We start from the raw sequence: 14,956 nt of genomic DNA, 5'->3' as shown, positions 1-14,956 counted from the left end.
TGTTTCACAGCAGGACAAATTAGTTACAATACTCAAGTTTAGTATGTATATTTCATTAAATCTGAACGGGGTTCATAACAGAAAATGGAAAACAGAAAGTAGAAAAGGAGCAACGGCAGGAACAACACTTACTCCGAGGAACAGAGAAGCGCCGTAACTGAAAAATCTTATTTTTGAGCAGGCTTGGCTGGCGAATCTCTTAATCTCCTCATCTCGTCCTTCTTCTCTTAGAATTAGAAATGTATCTTTAGCACAAGCTCCGGGATCAGCCTCAAGTTGTCCTGTTCCTGCTCTGTGGGTTTCCACAATCAAGTGCAATCAACCCTGTGCTATATATGGTGGGGGTGCTGCTCTTCTTAAATCCATGGTGGAAATGGAAGAAAATGTAAGGACAACTTTAGTTAATTTCTCATTTTACACACCAAAAAAATACAACCAGAATGAATACAAGAATCTTTCTCTTTGTGTCTTATGTTTGAACAATCACCACAACACCAAAGCTACTTTGCCCTTGGCTAAAATCTCTCCCTACCCAGCTGGGCTTCACTCCCCTCTCCTCTAGTTGAGTACAGGGGATGTTAAATCCAAAAGGAGACTTTTGAAGGGATTTCTATCATAAAACTCAAGAGACATTATTCACATTGTTACTCCCTTCTTTCCTTTTCCCTCCCTCTCTTTCTCTCCCTTTCTTCTAGTTCCTTCCCTCTTTTTGTCCCTTCTTTCAGTTTTTTTTTTTTTCCTGCAGTTTTTCAAACTCGGGGCTGGGTTTGAACAGGCCACCTCCTCCTCTGGCATGTGGGGCCAGGGCCCTACTCCTTTGAGCCACAGGTGCGGCCCCCCTTCTTTCTTTTAACTTTACAATTCCCTTTCTACTACCCTGTAGAATGAGAAGAATTAACCCCTTGAGGCTAAAGCCACCAGACACAGGAAGACTAAGGGAAACTTTTACCGTTCCTTCTTCAAAAGCATATAAAATCAAGTTCATTGTTTTTGTTGTGACTATCTGAATATACTTTCATCACGTTTTAATAAAACAGTCCCACCATATTTATAGGGTTGGTAAAACAGATGTTATATGAAATATCTTCAAAATCTTCATTTTAAATATATTCAAAGCCTAAAGGTTAGCCATTGAATTTCAATAATGACTTTTTGAGGTTTGAGGAAAGCTTAATAATTTGAGGTACTCCAATAGAAAGAAAGGTATCTGAAATTGCAATGCATAAGGAGGTTTAAAAGGATATTAATTTATAGAAGATATCATGATTTCAGATTAATAATTTCAAGAGAAAACAAACACAGACATTCACAAAATCCCCCATCATATGGATATTTTTGTTGTTATAGTTTTCTGTTGCATCTTTCACTGTGATTCCTTTTGCTAATGATTTGTAATAACATTTTCTATCTAAAGAGAAGAAAGACAATTTGACGGTTCCCCTAAAATAATGCTTTATATTTTTGACTGTTGTCATTTTAAAAATTTTGTTCTTTAGCTTCACAACCTATCATCAGTGTCACATAAATTTTAATTTTTAGGATAGTTGTCCACTTGGTGAACACCTTATCACGTTCCTTTCATGTACACAGAAAAATTTCAAAACATTTCAAGTTTTAGGAGGTAGTCATTAATCTTAAGTAGTATGTAAGTTTAGAATCGATTTTTCTTGCCTCGTAATAGCGTATTATACATTTTATCTTATCTTTGTTGATGTTAACCTACTTTTCCAAATGAGGAGAAAGTACATCTGAATGAAGATGTTCATATGATTTACTACTTGTATTCTAAAAACTTTTAAGCATCTATTCGATTTGCTGCTTCTCTCTTTTCATACATTGCTGTTTTTAGTATTTTCTGAAACAAGGGTCAAATTGGTAATGCATCTCTTGGCATATCACAAGTGATGTTTTCTTTATGACCACGGGGTTGAATAATCATGACAGAGACAGTGTGGTAGGCAAAGTCTGAAACAGTCACTATTTGGTCTTTGACAGAAAACAATGTGTTAATTCCTGATGTAAGAGAATTTTTGTTATAATTTGTGCTCAATGTTGGCATAATTTCTATTATTTTATTGCCCATCTTTACTACTGCTTAATGTTCCATTAATTTTGCATCTAAACTTTTTCTCAGTACTTTCTTAAATAAATTTCAATCTGACCAAAGAACATTGCCTATATATGGGGTATAATCAGGAATTGGAGTTTTTAATCTTTTTAATTTCAGATTAATATGAGGCACAACTAAATTATTTTGTATCAAGACATTTTAAGACATATTTTTACATTATGACCTATAATTGCTTAATAAAATATTTTATTACTTTTAATAAAGCAATGTATTTTGAGTACATAACTATATATGATACGTTATTAAGTAGAAGAACTTGGTTTTTGACAAGGCGTTGACCCGAGCACTTTACTTACAATTTTATACCTCTGTTAAAAGCAACCTCCACAGAGTACCTCATGGCTGTGTGCAATACAAAACCTTCTCTCCGCAACACAGGGCCCTGGTGCTGAGTCCCAGAGGACTTGTTTCTATGGAATGCAATCTCTGACTCTGTAATTCATGTTGCAATGTTATATCTATCAGCAGAGCGGACTGAGGAGCAATTCCAATATTACAAGGCATGAAGGGAGGGCCATGGAGAGGAGACAGGAATAAGATGATGGTTATGGCCAACTGTGCTTGTATTACTTTTGCAAATTTTACAGAAGTACCTGGCATGGGAATGGAGGGCAGGAGCTTTTCCTAGAGCCTTTAACAGGCTGTGTAATTGAGGGGCTGAAGCTTCATTTTCTTCCTAACATGTGTACCTTTGCATAGCATCACATGGAAATAAGGATAAAAGAATTTTTTTTTTTTTTTACAAAAAGATGCAACAATTTTATTTTTATTGTAAACCAACAATTTATACTTGTATAAACTTATGGAGTACACAGTGATGCTATAATCTATGAATACAATGTGGAATAATTAAATCAAACTAGTCAATATATCCATCACCTCAAATACATAACATTTTTGTGGTAAGAACATTTGAAATTTACTATTAACTATAATTACTCCATTGTGCAATAGAACTCAAACAAGAATGAAGCATTCTTCATAAGATTTTCCATCTTTGACCATCAATGAGATAAAATATCACTTTCAAAATAGCATCCAAACATGAGTGTATTTACCTACATCCTCCAGGTCATAATAAAGCAAGCCAGCTGGTGAACAGAGTAATAATTAATTCATGGTATTTCATGTTTAACAAACTGTTAACAGAGAAAGTTGGCTGAAGAAAGGCATACAAACATTGTCTTATAAGAATTAGAACTGAGGGGCTCCATTATCATCTGGCATCCGTTTAATATTGTATCTGTGGTTAGAAATATACATGATAGGAACTCCAGGGATTTTCCGGATTCTTCATTGGTCTTGGTCAACTGTGGCCATGATGTAACACTTGTGCTAAGTCACTCTCTGTGCTAAGCAGTCATCTGTATAGGTTCCTTTGTGTGTGCAAAGTAATCGTTCAAATCTTGGATCCTTGGCAATCCTGAGGGCCACTCGATACTTCTGCCCCAATTTCTCAATTTCAGCCATTACACAGTCAGTTATACAAGGAATGCACTTGGCATACAGACAGTCCATCATTGGCTGCACTAAGTCCAGTTTGGCTTTAATGGAAAAGTTGATAAAGTTGGTATCAACCAAGATGTGGTAAGCTGGGCCCAGTTGTATATTATATTGGAAGAATAAGCATGAAAGGTGCAGGGGGACTTCTCTTTCCTTTAATGTGCTGGGATCTTTCTTTTCTTTCTTTTTAGGTTTCAATCTGTCCTTTTGTTTAAGCCTCTGATCCCTGAGACTAAGCCTTCGCTTCATGGTTGCATACTTCCTTGTTTTCATTTGCTTCCCCGTGCTCACACCACACTCTTGTTTCTTCCGGAATCACCAAGGATAAAAGAATTTTGAAAGCCAAAGAGTGTAGAGACTACATTGGCAGAGGTATCATGACATTCAGATTGAATAGGTTAAGTTGTCAAGATACATGCCGACTTCCACCTCAGAGTATTCTCCCCCCACTGAAACCCCCGTTAGATCTTAAGCTTTGTCTCTAACCATCTCTGAGCTACACTGATGCCTCAGATTCTATTTCCCCAGTCCTCAGATCATGCCTTAGCCTCCCATCAGATTTGTCCAGATTGCTCAAACCTATCTGGTCCTCAACTGTTGAGTCTGACCCCCAAATTGTTCCTTTCACCACATCACATTTCCATCATTCCATTTTGGCACTGGCAGGTTTGGACATACTCCCTGAGGTTCTCACAGATGTGGGGACTAAAAATTCCTTTGCATAAGTTATAATTCTTCATGGCAAAGAATATAAATCTCTGATGTCATTTTCTGAGTCACGTTACAATGAAGTTGTTGAATTGAAGCTGTGTAAACTTCAAGTCTCAGTTTCCTAATCTGTTCCTTAGAGAAGACAGTTGGCCAGAGTCCCCCCGATGAGGGACTGTGGACCTGCCGGGGCTCCTAACATTTCTCCCAGTCCAAGGTACAGTGTGGTACAGGGCTGTGCTGAAGATTTTTTTTTTTTTTTTTTTTGAGACAAAACCTCAAGCTGTTCCCCCTGGGTAGAATGCTCATGGCCTCACAGCTCACAGCAATGTCCAACTCCTGGGCTCAAACGAGTCTCCTGCCTCCACCTCCCAAGTAGCTGGGACCACAGGCACCCGCCACAATGCCTGGCTATTTTTTTTTTGGTTGCAGCCATCATTGTTGTTTGGCATGTCTGGGCTGGAGATTTTAACACAAAGCTCTGAGTGTTTATTCTTTGCCTTTAAAACTGTCAAAATTGATTCTTGCTAAGCCCAGTGAGGAAAACAATAGCATTCTTATAATAATGTATGTGAAGAATTTAGCAAAACCTAGTGTCCATCTGTCAGGAAATCATTACGATGACCCCAAAGACAAAATGTGGCTTACTTCTAAGAGAAAGACTAACATTGGTGATGTTGCCTTAGGTATCAGTGTCCTCACAAAGCAAATTTCCCAAATCTGTTATAAACTTTTGCCTGCATGTAAAAACATGGCCACCCAACAACTTTCTGGAATAATTACATATTATGAGGGCCTACATATATGGTCTGGATTTCTTTAAAAATGCTGATAAAAAATTAAGATACATAATTGATAACCTTCTATCCTAGGTGATCCTAATTATGCCATTTTTTAAACTTATGAAGTTCCTTTATTTACCATGTCAAAAGGACACATAATAGCTCGTAGCCTGAAGTTAGTCAATAGATTTATAAATTCCTTTAGCACAAATTTTTCATATATAGGGTGTTCAGAATTTCTGAACATACAAATATTAATTTTTATGCCACCTTCAAAAAACATAAGCACGTGTGTTTATTATAAGTGCCAGTATTCTGAGACGACTATTGAGGGTTGCAGATGGTCTAAGATTGTCATACTCAGTGACATGAAATTGCTTCTGTTGAATTTCTTGAAAGTGAATGAATGGCCCACATCACTTGGCAGCTTTCAAGGCTGGTTTTGACTATGGTGAGATGTAGGTGGAAGAAGACGTCAGAGAAAGTCAGTGCTTCGTAGGATCTGAGTAATCAGTGGTGGGTGATACACAGTAAGGAAAAGGTCATGTAATCAGTGGTCTCATGAGCATTCTCATGGCTCGAGAAGGTATAAATCACAAAGAACAACACTATTTTCAGGGTTAAAGTGACTGTAATAAAGTACAAAATGCACGTGCTCTGGAATCACAAATGTATTTGTAACCAGCTGTGTGGGCTGAAGTGGTTTAAACTAGTTTTCTCACGTTTAACAAGACTGTGATGGGAATACACATTTACTACCCCAGCGGCCTGGAGTACAGATAAGACAGAAGACCCATAAAGTTCTGCATTAAGTTCTGGCATTTGTTAGTCATTCAATAAATGGTAGCTCTTATTTTTCATCTTCTGAAAACTTGGAAAAAAATAACTTCTACATACGTTTGTAATGAATTCAAATTATAAAATTCTTAATGACCATAACGCAATGCCTGGCGTGTCCTATGCAATCAGACATTAAATTCTCTTCTGAACGAAATTCTTCATTTATTGATATTACTCATTGCCCCTCAACATAGCTCTGAACTTTTTGAATATGGAGAAGTTATAATTATTATTATAAATTATTTTTATTCTCCATTTTAGCAGAGTACCTAAAACAAATCTAGCAAAGGCTGAATGACTGAACACTCTTAACTCTGTCACTAATAGCATAATAGAAAATTGACATTGGACGAGTTAACTGTAAAACACAGAAACCCCAGCAAATAAGCTATACTAAAGAATAGTTGGAGTGAAAGTATTCATTGTGTGCCAAGGTATTGTTTTAGATATTGGACATGTGAGTTAAAGAGCATCAGGGCAAGCATAGATTGTTTCTAGATTTTGCTGATAACTGCATATAATCCATTATTACCACTCTGATACTGTCATATAAGCTATGGTGTGAGATTTCCAGATAAAACCAATTCTTATTTCATTTTTTTTAATTGCCATATCAATAGGAAGAGGCTTTGGAATCATGTTTTGTGCTTTGAAATTTTGTTTCTTACACTTATATGCCTTTGCGATAAAATTGCCTGAGCATATGATCTAACACACAGTAACTTCTTTTAGTGTTTAATAAAATTGCATTAAAGATAACTGCTACCTTTTTATTTCTAAAATTAGAACATAAGACTGAGTGGCCACACAGTGGACACACTTTGCGTTCTGAAACGTGCGCTCTGCTGGAGCGGAAGGCACGCGATCAGTGTAATGGAAATGCTGCTCTAATGGCTCATTAAACCTGGAAAGTAAGCAGGACAAAAAAACCTTTGCATATGTTCTCCAGTGACTGAAGAGGCAATGAACTACAATGTGCAAAAGAAAGGGAAAGCAGACTTTTTTTTTTTTTTTTTTTTTTACATAAAAAGTGTTATTTCTTGAAGAGAATTGTTTAATCAATCAGGAACTTGACAGCAGTTTCCAACTGTTGGAGGGAGACGATTTCATATCATAATTGATGGATCTAGTCGACAGGCCAATTATTTTTTTCTAATATGTGTCTTTTCATATTGTTTCTATATCCCTTGTTTTTTCATGAAAAGTTCTTTAATTGATCAACGTTTTTTCTTTTATGAAATATGTTTTATTACTCTGAAGGACAATCATTCTCTTTCCAAATGTTGCAGACATTGTGTTATCTTTTAAAACTGTTAAATATCACTTAATACAGTTTTATTTTTATTTCTGATTGATACGAGGGAACAAATGTTTAGGTTACACTTTCATTTCTAAGGTAAGGTTCAAGTTGTAAGTGAGCCCTTCACCCGGGGGGTTGCTGAACACCCTCACATTGGGCACCTGAGGTGCAATCCTGCCAATCACCCTCCAGCCTCCCGCCAAACACCTTCCTCCTCCCCCTTTCTTATCCCCTCCTCTCCCCTCCCTCTTGCTAGACTATACTTGTGTTTTTCTATTGTGTGAGTGTATAGTTGTTTATATGTGGGTTTCATATTAGTATTGAGTACATTGGATACTTCTTTTTCCCATTCTTGTGAAACTTTCCTAAGAAGAATGTGTTTCAACTCCATCCAAGTAAAGATAAAAGATGCAAAGTCTCCATCTTTGTTGTGGCTCAGTGGTATCCCATGCTGTCCATATGCCACAGTTTGTTAACCTGTTCAGGGGTCATGGACACTTGGGTTGGTTCTACATATTGGCAATTGCGACTGAATACAATTTTAATTCCTCCCCCTCCTTTTTTTTGTATGTGAAATGCAGGTCTAGCTTTACCTTTTTCATCTGTACATATCCAGCTGACCCAGAAACAATTTTCAAGTTGTCCACTATTTCCTCATGGATTTGTAATGCCACCTTCATCTTAAAACATGTGATGTTTCCCAGGCTCAGTCCAAAAGTAAGGAAGTAGAGGCCAGCCTTTATGCAAGGAGAAACAAAATGGAGATTTGAAACTCTTGATAGTTTAACCTTTATTGAGAACTCTTTCATTTTTGTGTGTACAGTCCTGTCACATCCTCTGACATGTTACACAACTTTATTTGGCATCTGAATGGTATAAATAATTTATCATGACAAAATATACCCAGGAACCCATTTGAGCAAAATTTTTCATATAGTTTCAATCATCCTCCTGCTGTTTTCTGCTCTGCCGCAGTCTCTCTTTGTACCAGATCCCCGTTCAACAGTGGATTCTTTTGCATTGTGCCAACAGGTGTTCGCTTTCAGTGGCTGACAGTCGCCATCTGCTTTTGGTAACTCTTAACAATGCTAAAGGAGGCTTAAGACTATTTGTCCACAAAGTCAGAAGATTTTTCTTTCAAAAACTTTTTATCATTTTCTTGGCACAGAGAACTACTTATATACCCCACAAAATTCTCTGAAAAAGTTCCTCGGTGCCCTGCTACAAGGGAGTAAAGAACGACATTGAAAAGAGATCTTGTTTTCTAATCAGAAAATCATTTTTGTATAAACTCTGAAACACTTGCACCACAGACACTCTTGTGTATCTCCCTAAGATAAACAAAATAATCATCCTGTTATATTTCTTAATACACACATCAATGATATCTAATATTAATTGTTTATATTTCTTAATAGGGTAAGTTTATCGAAGGTATCATTGATGTGTACATTTTAGGATAATTGTGGAAATAATTATTTCAAAGCACGTTTTGGTTATTATTTTAAAATGCATTATTCTTCCATTATTCTTGTTTGAAAGAATTTTGTGAAACTTAGAGTGTTTGTACTGTCCAGAATATTTAATTTTCTTTTTCTTGATTAGCAGTTCAATTTGTTCAGGGTAGAATAAGAGAGAGAATTCTGATAGAGATTCATCATCACACAGGCTCTGGCAGTTATATGGATACTCAAAATTAAATGTCTCAGTAACCTGAGTAAATAGATAGTAGTCAGGAGGCCGGTGACCCCCATATCCTAGCACCCTGGCCACACTGACGGACATCCGTACTTTCTTATTAAGTCTACATCTTTCTTTCCACTCACAGTGTTCCCACCCCAGAGCAATTCACGTACTCAGTCCTATTATTCTGAAAATGAGATTGATGCAGGAGATTGTAGCTGAGGCAAAGTTGTGATGAAAGCTGTTTTAGAACAAAGTACTTTTTAACTTCCCAATTTGTTTATTTTTATTTTGTGTACAGTCTTCACATCCAAAAATAATGTTGCAGGTGTAAACATTTCAGTTAGAAAAATCGTCAGAGATGTTCCGTACCGACCTAAATTAGAATCTATTTAGTGCCTGGCCATGGAGACGCAGAATGGTTATGTAAGGGTCTCCAAGGGCCTTTCAAAAACCACCAACCTGCTTCGCTCTGTCTGTTGAAATATCTTGTTTACTGTTCTGTACTCACTACCCTTCTTCAGTTTTCCTGCTAAATCTGAGCATTTCCTACAAGTCTGTCTACCTTGGAAGAAGGAAAACATGCTTCTTTCCACATTCCGTTTCAGCTGGGCTTGCCGCCAATTGTACACTGCAATTTATTATCACTTTTTCCTGCTTATGCTGGCAAAGAGAGGGGCAAACTTAAAATACACTCTGCTAAAGGAGTGTGGAATCAGAAAATAGACAGTTTTATGAATCCTTAATATATTCCTTATAATTCCTACTCGGCACAATTTCTAGGTTTTCCTTTTTAGGATATAGGCATCTGTGTAGTAAAATCCCCTTGAAAAATGAAGAAACACAAGTCTACTTACCTGGAAGCGACTGAATGGCTGACATTCTAGATGAACTTTATAGGGGACTATCGTGTTTGGAATAAATATAAGTAGGATCACGGGATCAGTGGATATGGAAGAGTAATGAAACAAAAATAGCATGGGGGAATCATCTGTAGGAACACTGAGCTTACGTGAATTTAACTGTGTGCCCACCAAGAAAAAAAGAGGAAAGGGAAACACAGACTGGTGTGTTTGACAACAGGAATGCAGTCAGAGAAATGTATTCTTACAAGAGTTTTCATTGCAAGAATATCATAGTGTAAGTCACTAATGTCAGGAATACAGGGATATAGAGAAGTGCCTCATTAGACAATTTTGTCACTATCTGAACATCGTAGAGTATTCATAAATAGGAGCCTATTGCTCCTAGGCTCTAAACCTATGTGGTGTGTCACTGTACTGAGTTCTGTAAGCAATTACAGCACAGTTGTAAGTATTTGTGTGCTTAAATGTATTTCAGCATAGAAAAGGTAATGCATTCTGGTATGGCAGTATGATGGCTATGACATCTCGAGGATGCACCGTGCCATGACATCATGATGACCATGACGTCACAAGAGTGCATTGTGCTATGACATCATTATGGCTATGATGTCACAAGGATGCATGCATTTGCTATGACATCATATGGCTATGATGTCATGAGACCATATGAATTTCTTGCTTCATTATGATTTTATAGGACCACTGTTGTATATATGATCTCTCATTCACTGAAACATTATATGGTAGAGTAATGCACATTTATTAAGCACTATAGACCATTTTACTCTGAATTCCACTCTGGAAAATATAGCCCAAGCAATAAAAGCAATTGGGTCAGAAAGATTGTTTGCAATGATACGCAAGTAGTAAATGTGCAGGTTACTCTAAAATATTTTAGGCCCCAAATAAGAAGGGAAAGGTTATTGCTTAGGTAGCTAGGGAAAGGAAAGGTGATAGGACCAGAGGCGATCTTGGGGTAGACAGTGAGTGAGAGCCACAGGAAATCATTAGAGAAGAATTAGAGCAATTAATGAAGAAAGAATTATGGATTTATATGGGTATACATAAAACCATGTGTATAACATTTTATATAGTTTTATGTGAAATTTAATGGAGCTATCAAAGATACTTTAGAAGTACAGAATTTATACTTAAGCACAGCCATTAGAAGGTAGCCAGAGAGTCAAATACAACTTCACTACAGAAACGTATTTTTGAAATTGTCTATTCATTAGGCTTCTACTATATAGACCATTAGAGAGGAATTAGGGAGGGACCAGAAACTCACATTTACTGGGTTTCTAGCACGTGCCAGGAAAGTATTGCACGGGTACCTCCTTGAGGTGCAGCAAACTTCGTGTGGGATAGGGATGAAAGCACTTCACTGAGAAGATGGTATTTGAGCTTTCTCCACAGGACAAGAAAGAACTGTCCAGATGGATGAAAGAATTGAGCAAAAGCGCATTTGAGGGCATAATGTTATTATGTAGCATGTATAAAACCCAGAGGAAAATAGTGCACTGAAAAAATTTTTTAAATTATATACTGGGCTGGGCACGGAGGCTCAGACCTGCAATTCCAGCACTCTGGGAGGCCAAAGTGAGATGTTTCCTTGTGCTTAGGAATTGGAGACCAGCCTGAGCAAAATGAGACCCCATCTATACTAAAAATAGAAAAAGTGGCCAGGCATTGTGGTGGGCGCCTGTAGTCAAGCTACATGGGAGGCTGAGGCAGGAGGATCACTAATTCAGCCCAGGAGTTGGGTGAACTGAGGTTACTGTGAACTGGGCTGAGGCCATGGCACTCCAGCCTGGGCAACAAAAAATAATATATATACACACACATATTCACTAACTATATATATATATATATACTGCCTTTTTTTTCATAGCACACATTTATGTATTTTAAATTGCCTATTTCCTTAGTTATTTTTATCTACTGAGTATAGCCTCAGTATTTACGCTGTCATCTGGCACATAGTAGGTACCCACTTAAAATTAATTGAATACCTGACTGGAGCATAACTGCTTCTCCTCATGAGGCTTCTTAATTTAAGTTTAGAAATCTTCTTCTCATTATTTTTCTTAGTTTAACTCAAACTAATGAAATCGCCTTTTCTATCATATTCTGTCTTTCCTCACGATGTCCATGGCTCTGGGAATCAGGGTCATGCCTTTCATAACTGTGGAGAGAAAGACTCAGATCTTCCTCTGATCACTGTGGCTGCTCAAAGCCAGAGGTACAAGCTGGAGTCAAGATGGCATTGCGGAGTTACTCAAAAACAGAAGGGAAGAAAGAGAGATGAACTGGAGTCAGTTCCAGGCTGGAGATAGAAAAGGAAGATCAGACTTGTGCAAAAGCAAAGGCTGCAAGAAGGGTAAGGTCAGAAGCACAGAAAATGGGGCTCGGTTGGTAGCTGAGGTTAAAGGCAGGGGTGAGCGGAGAGACTCAGGGATTCAAACGTTGGCTGGGAACACAGAGGCTGCCATGAGCAGTAGAGAGCAGGGGCTTCCAAACTCGGCTGTTACCGCAAGCATTTCCATTCCTCTGAACCAGGCTGTCCACTGTCAAATGCTCTCACAGTACCCTCCTCCTCAGCCCCTCACTCTCCACCACAGCTCGGCTTTCCTCCAGGACTCAGTTCCCCAGGGATTTGGGGGGTGGCCCTCCCCTCTTCTCTCACCAGTCTTGCCGGCTACACCCCACTCCTGCCGCAGCTCCTGGCCTTAGGCCTCCCTGCTGGTTCCCTAAGTGCAGTCATTCCTTCTTTCTGTGGCCCTCCCTGGGAAGCAGCCTCCTTTGCTTCTCTGTGGGATGCATGTGTGTGTGCTAATATGTCACCACATTCAATAATCCCATTCAGGGCCAAAATACACATCCTGCTTATCACAAACAGTTACTATAACTTCTTGGAACATTCTTATTACTTATTCTCAGAAAGTTTATATTTCTCATTATGGGCTTTAGTGAGTCTTTGGCAGGTGGGTCTCAGAAAGAGGATGGAGACTGGACAGTCCCCTTCAGGCAACCTGAATTTCTGGACTTTTCTACACACTCTTGTGTAGCTTTCTGTGCTTCCAGGGTCCAGGCCGATTAAACGATGGTATCTTGCCTTTTGTTTTACAGAGTTATTGTGGTCATTTCAAATACAGTGCAGCGTTCAGGAAAATTACTTTTTCTCTTGCAGTTTCTGCTAGCTTTTTAAATTTTTTTTTAAACCACAACAATTGTCAGATAATTGGTATAAGGATTTATTTTAAATTAATCAATAATCTGAGATCCATAAATAAAAGTTTTAATGAAAAGAATGATTTTCCTTTATATCACTGTAAAAAAATAGACAAATCCTTACATGCAGGAAAACACACTATTATTTTTCCAAATTTACAGAAAGTCTCACAGTTTAATGACAGAATTCAGCCCGTATAGGGTTAATTTTCTTGAAAGTTTGAATTTGGTCCTTTTTTTCCTTTTAAAAGATCCTCATAATTGACTAATCCAATCATAAACATGCTGCACGTGTATATCCCCCTTTTATTTTTGGTCTCCAGCTGGGAGGGGTCACCACCAAGTTCCAGACAGCAATGGTTCACCACGTGCTCCGGGCATCCCTTGCCACTCCTTTTGAATTCGTTGGGAAGCTCTCACCCATTCATTCTCTGGGCTTTGCATTTTAGAATGATTGGTTTTCCCCACTATTATTTTAGACAATTACATTTATCATGAGAAATTAATCCTTGCGGGATCAATGATGCGTGTTTCTCTCCTGCCCACAGGAACAGAACTATTATTCATTTTCCACTTGACATAAAGTGACCTGTGCACCCATTTACATTTTTGTCCCCAGGCTGGCAGTAGCCCTGGAAGCCATTGTCACTTCTAGGCCAGCAGTGACCCCTGCAGGCCCAGCGCCATCACCAGTGACAAACACCACTCATGAATTTGTAGGAACCCAAGTAATGTTTGTCCAGGTGATGCATCTACCTATGTGACAGTGACAACGTCTGTGACCTGGATATTAGAAGTAAAAATCATGAGGGGCGGGGACATTTGTCAGTGGAACTTTCCCATTTCCTCTCTGAGGGCATATTTACTTTCTTTAAACACCTTCCACCCTGGAAGTTGTCCTCACCCTCCAGTTCTGCCCCGGTATCCCATCCCATTACATGGTGTGATATACCGTGTGACTCCTCTCCCTGGAGAATTTAATGAGAAGTGGGAATGGCAGTGAAGTTGTCATGGTGGAGTGATAGCTGGCTGGTATTTTTGAGCTGGAGAATGCTTACGATGCTGAGCACAGCCCTGGGTGCCGGGAAGAGAGAGACGCACGAGACAGAGCCTGCGAGGTGCTCACGGGCTATTAGGAAGTTGCAGCATGATCTCACCAACTGAACATGAAAAATGAATCATTCTCTGGGGAATGGGCTAAATTTGACTCCTGAAGTCACCACAGTGCCTGGGATTACAGCCCCTGAATCTGCTCTAGACTTGGAGTAACTAATGAGCTGCTGGAGGTCACAGAAAGACTTCGGCAAGAAAGGACAATTAATGTGTGTTATCCTGCTCAAGCTTTAAAAGGAATCATACCCCAGTGATGGAGTGGTTACTCGTGTAACCTGCCGAGATAACTCTAAACACTGTATTTCTCTTCATTAGATTTGATAAAATGTTGATTCAGCATTATGTTTTTGTTAATAAAAACTAACTATGCTGAGATTCTGGAGGATGATTCAGTATTATGCATTTGTTAATATAAACTAACTATGCTGAGATTCTGGACGACACTACATCTTCTTTCTAGTACGTCATTCAGTGCCCCCAAATGATGGATTTTTAGTAAATAAGTCATCGTTGAACAAATGAAAGAATCGGTAACTGTGGAGCTGTGCTTTGTGGACTTTTTAAAAACACATCCTATTGTCACTGCTGCCGATCCTGGTGTCATGAGTGCACCTGTCAACCCAAACTGAGCCCAAATCTGAGACCAAGCCCTCCTTCCACTGAAATGAGAAATTCTCAAGGTGGTGCAGGCAGGTTGGCTGTGAAGCTCACCAGTGCTCGTGTCTGTGGTCAGGTGAGGTGGTGCAGGCGGGTCGGCTGTGAAGCTCACCAGTGATCGTGTCTGTGGTCAGCTGAGGTG

At 38.7% G+C, this 14,956-nt stretch overlaps 1 protein-coding gene and 1 pseudogene across 2 annotated transcripts in view; one reads left to right on the top strand and one right to left on the bottom strand.

Moving 5' to 3' along the window:
* The window catches only part of CNTNAP2 (contactin associated protein like 2), a 1,940,687-nt gene that overhangs the window by 697,000 nt on the left and 1,228,731 nt on the right, over positions 1 to 14,956 (top strand). The gene's annotated exons all lie outside the window — the stretch shown is intronic.
* Positions 3,326 to 3,910, bottom strand: LOC105887181 (annotated as a pseudogene).

Source organism: Otolemur garnettii, unplaced genomic scaffold, assembly GCF_000181295.1.
Source record: "Otolemur garnettii isolate 467f Iridium unplaced genomic scaffold, OtoGar3 scaffold00053, whole genome shotgun sequence".
NCBI lineage: Eukaryota > Metazoa > Chordata > Mammalia > Primates > Galagidae > Otolemur > Otolemur garnettii.
This window is presented reverse-complemented; position numbering and strand designations above follow the sequence as displayed.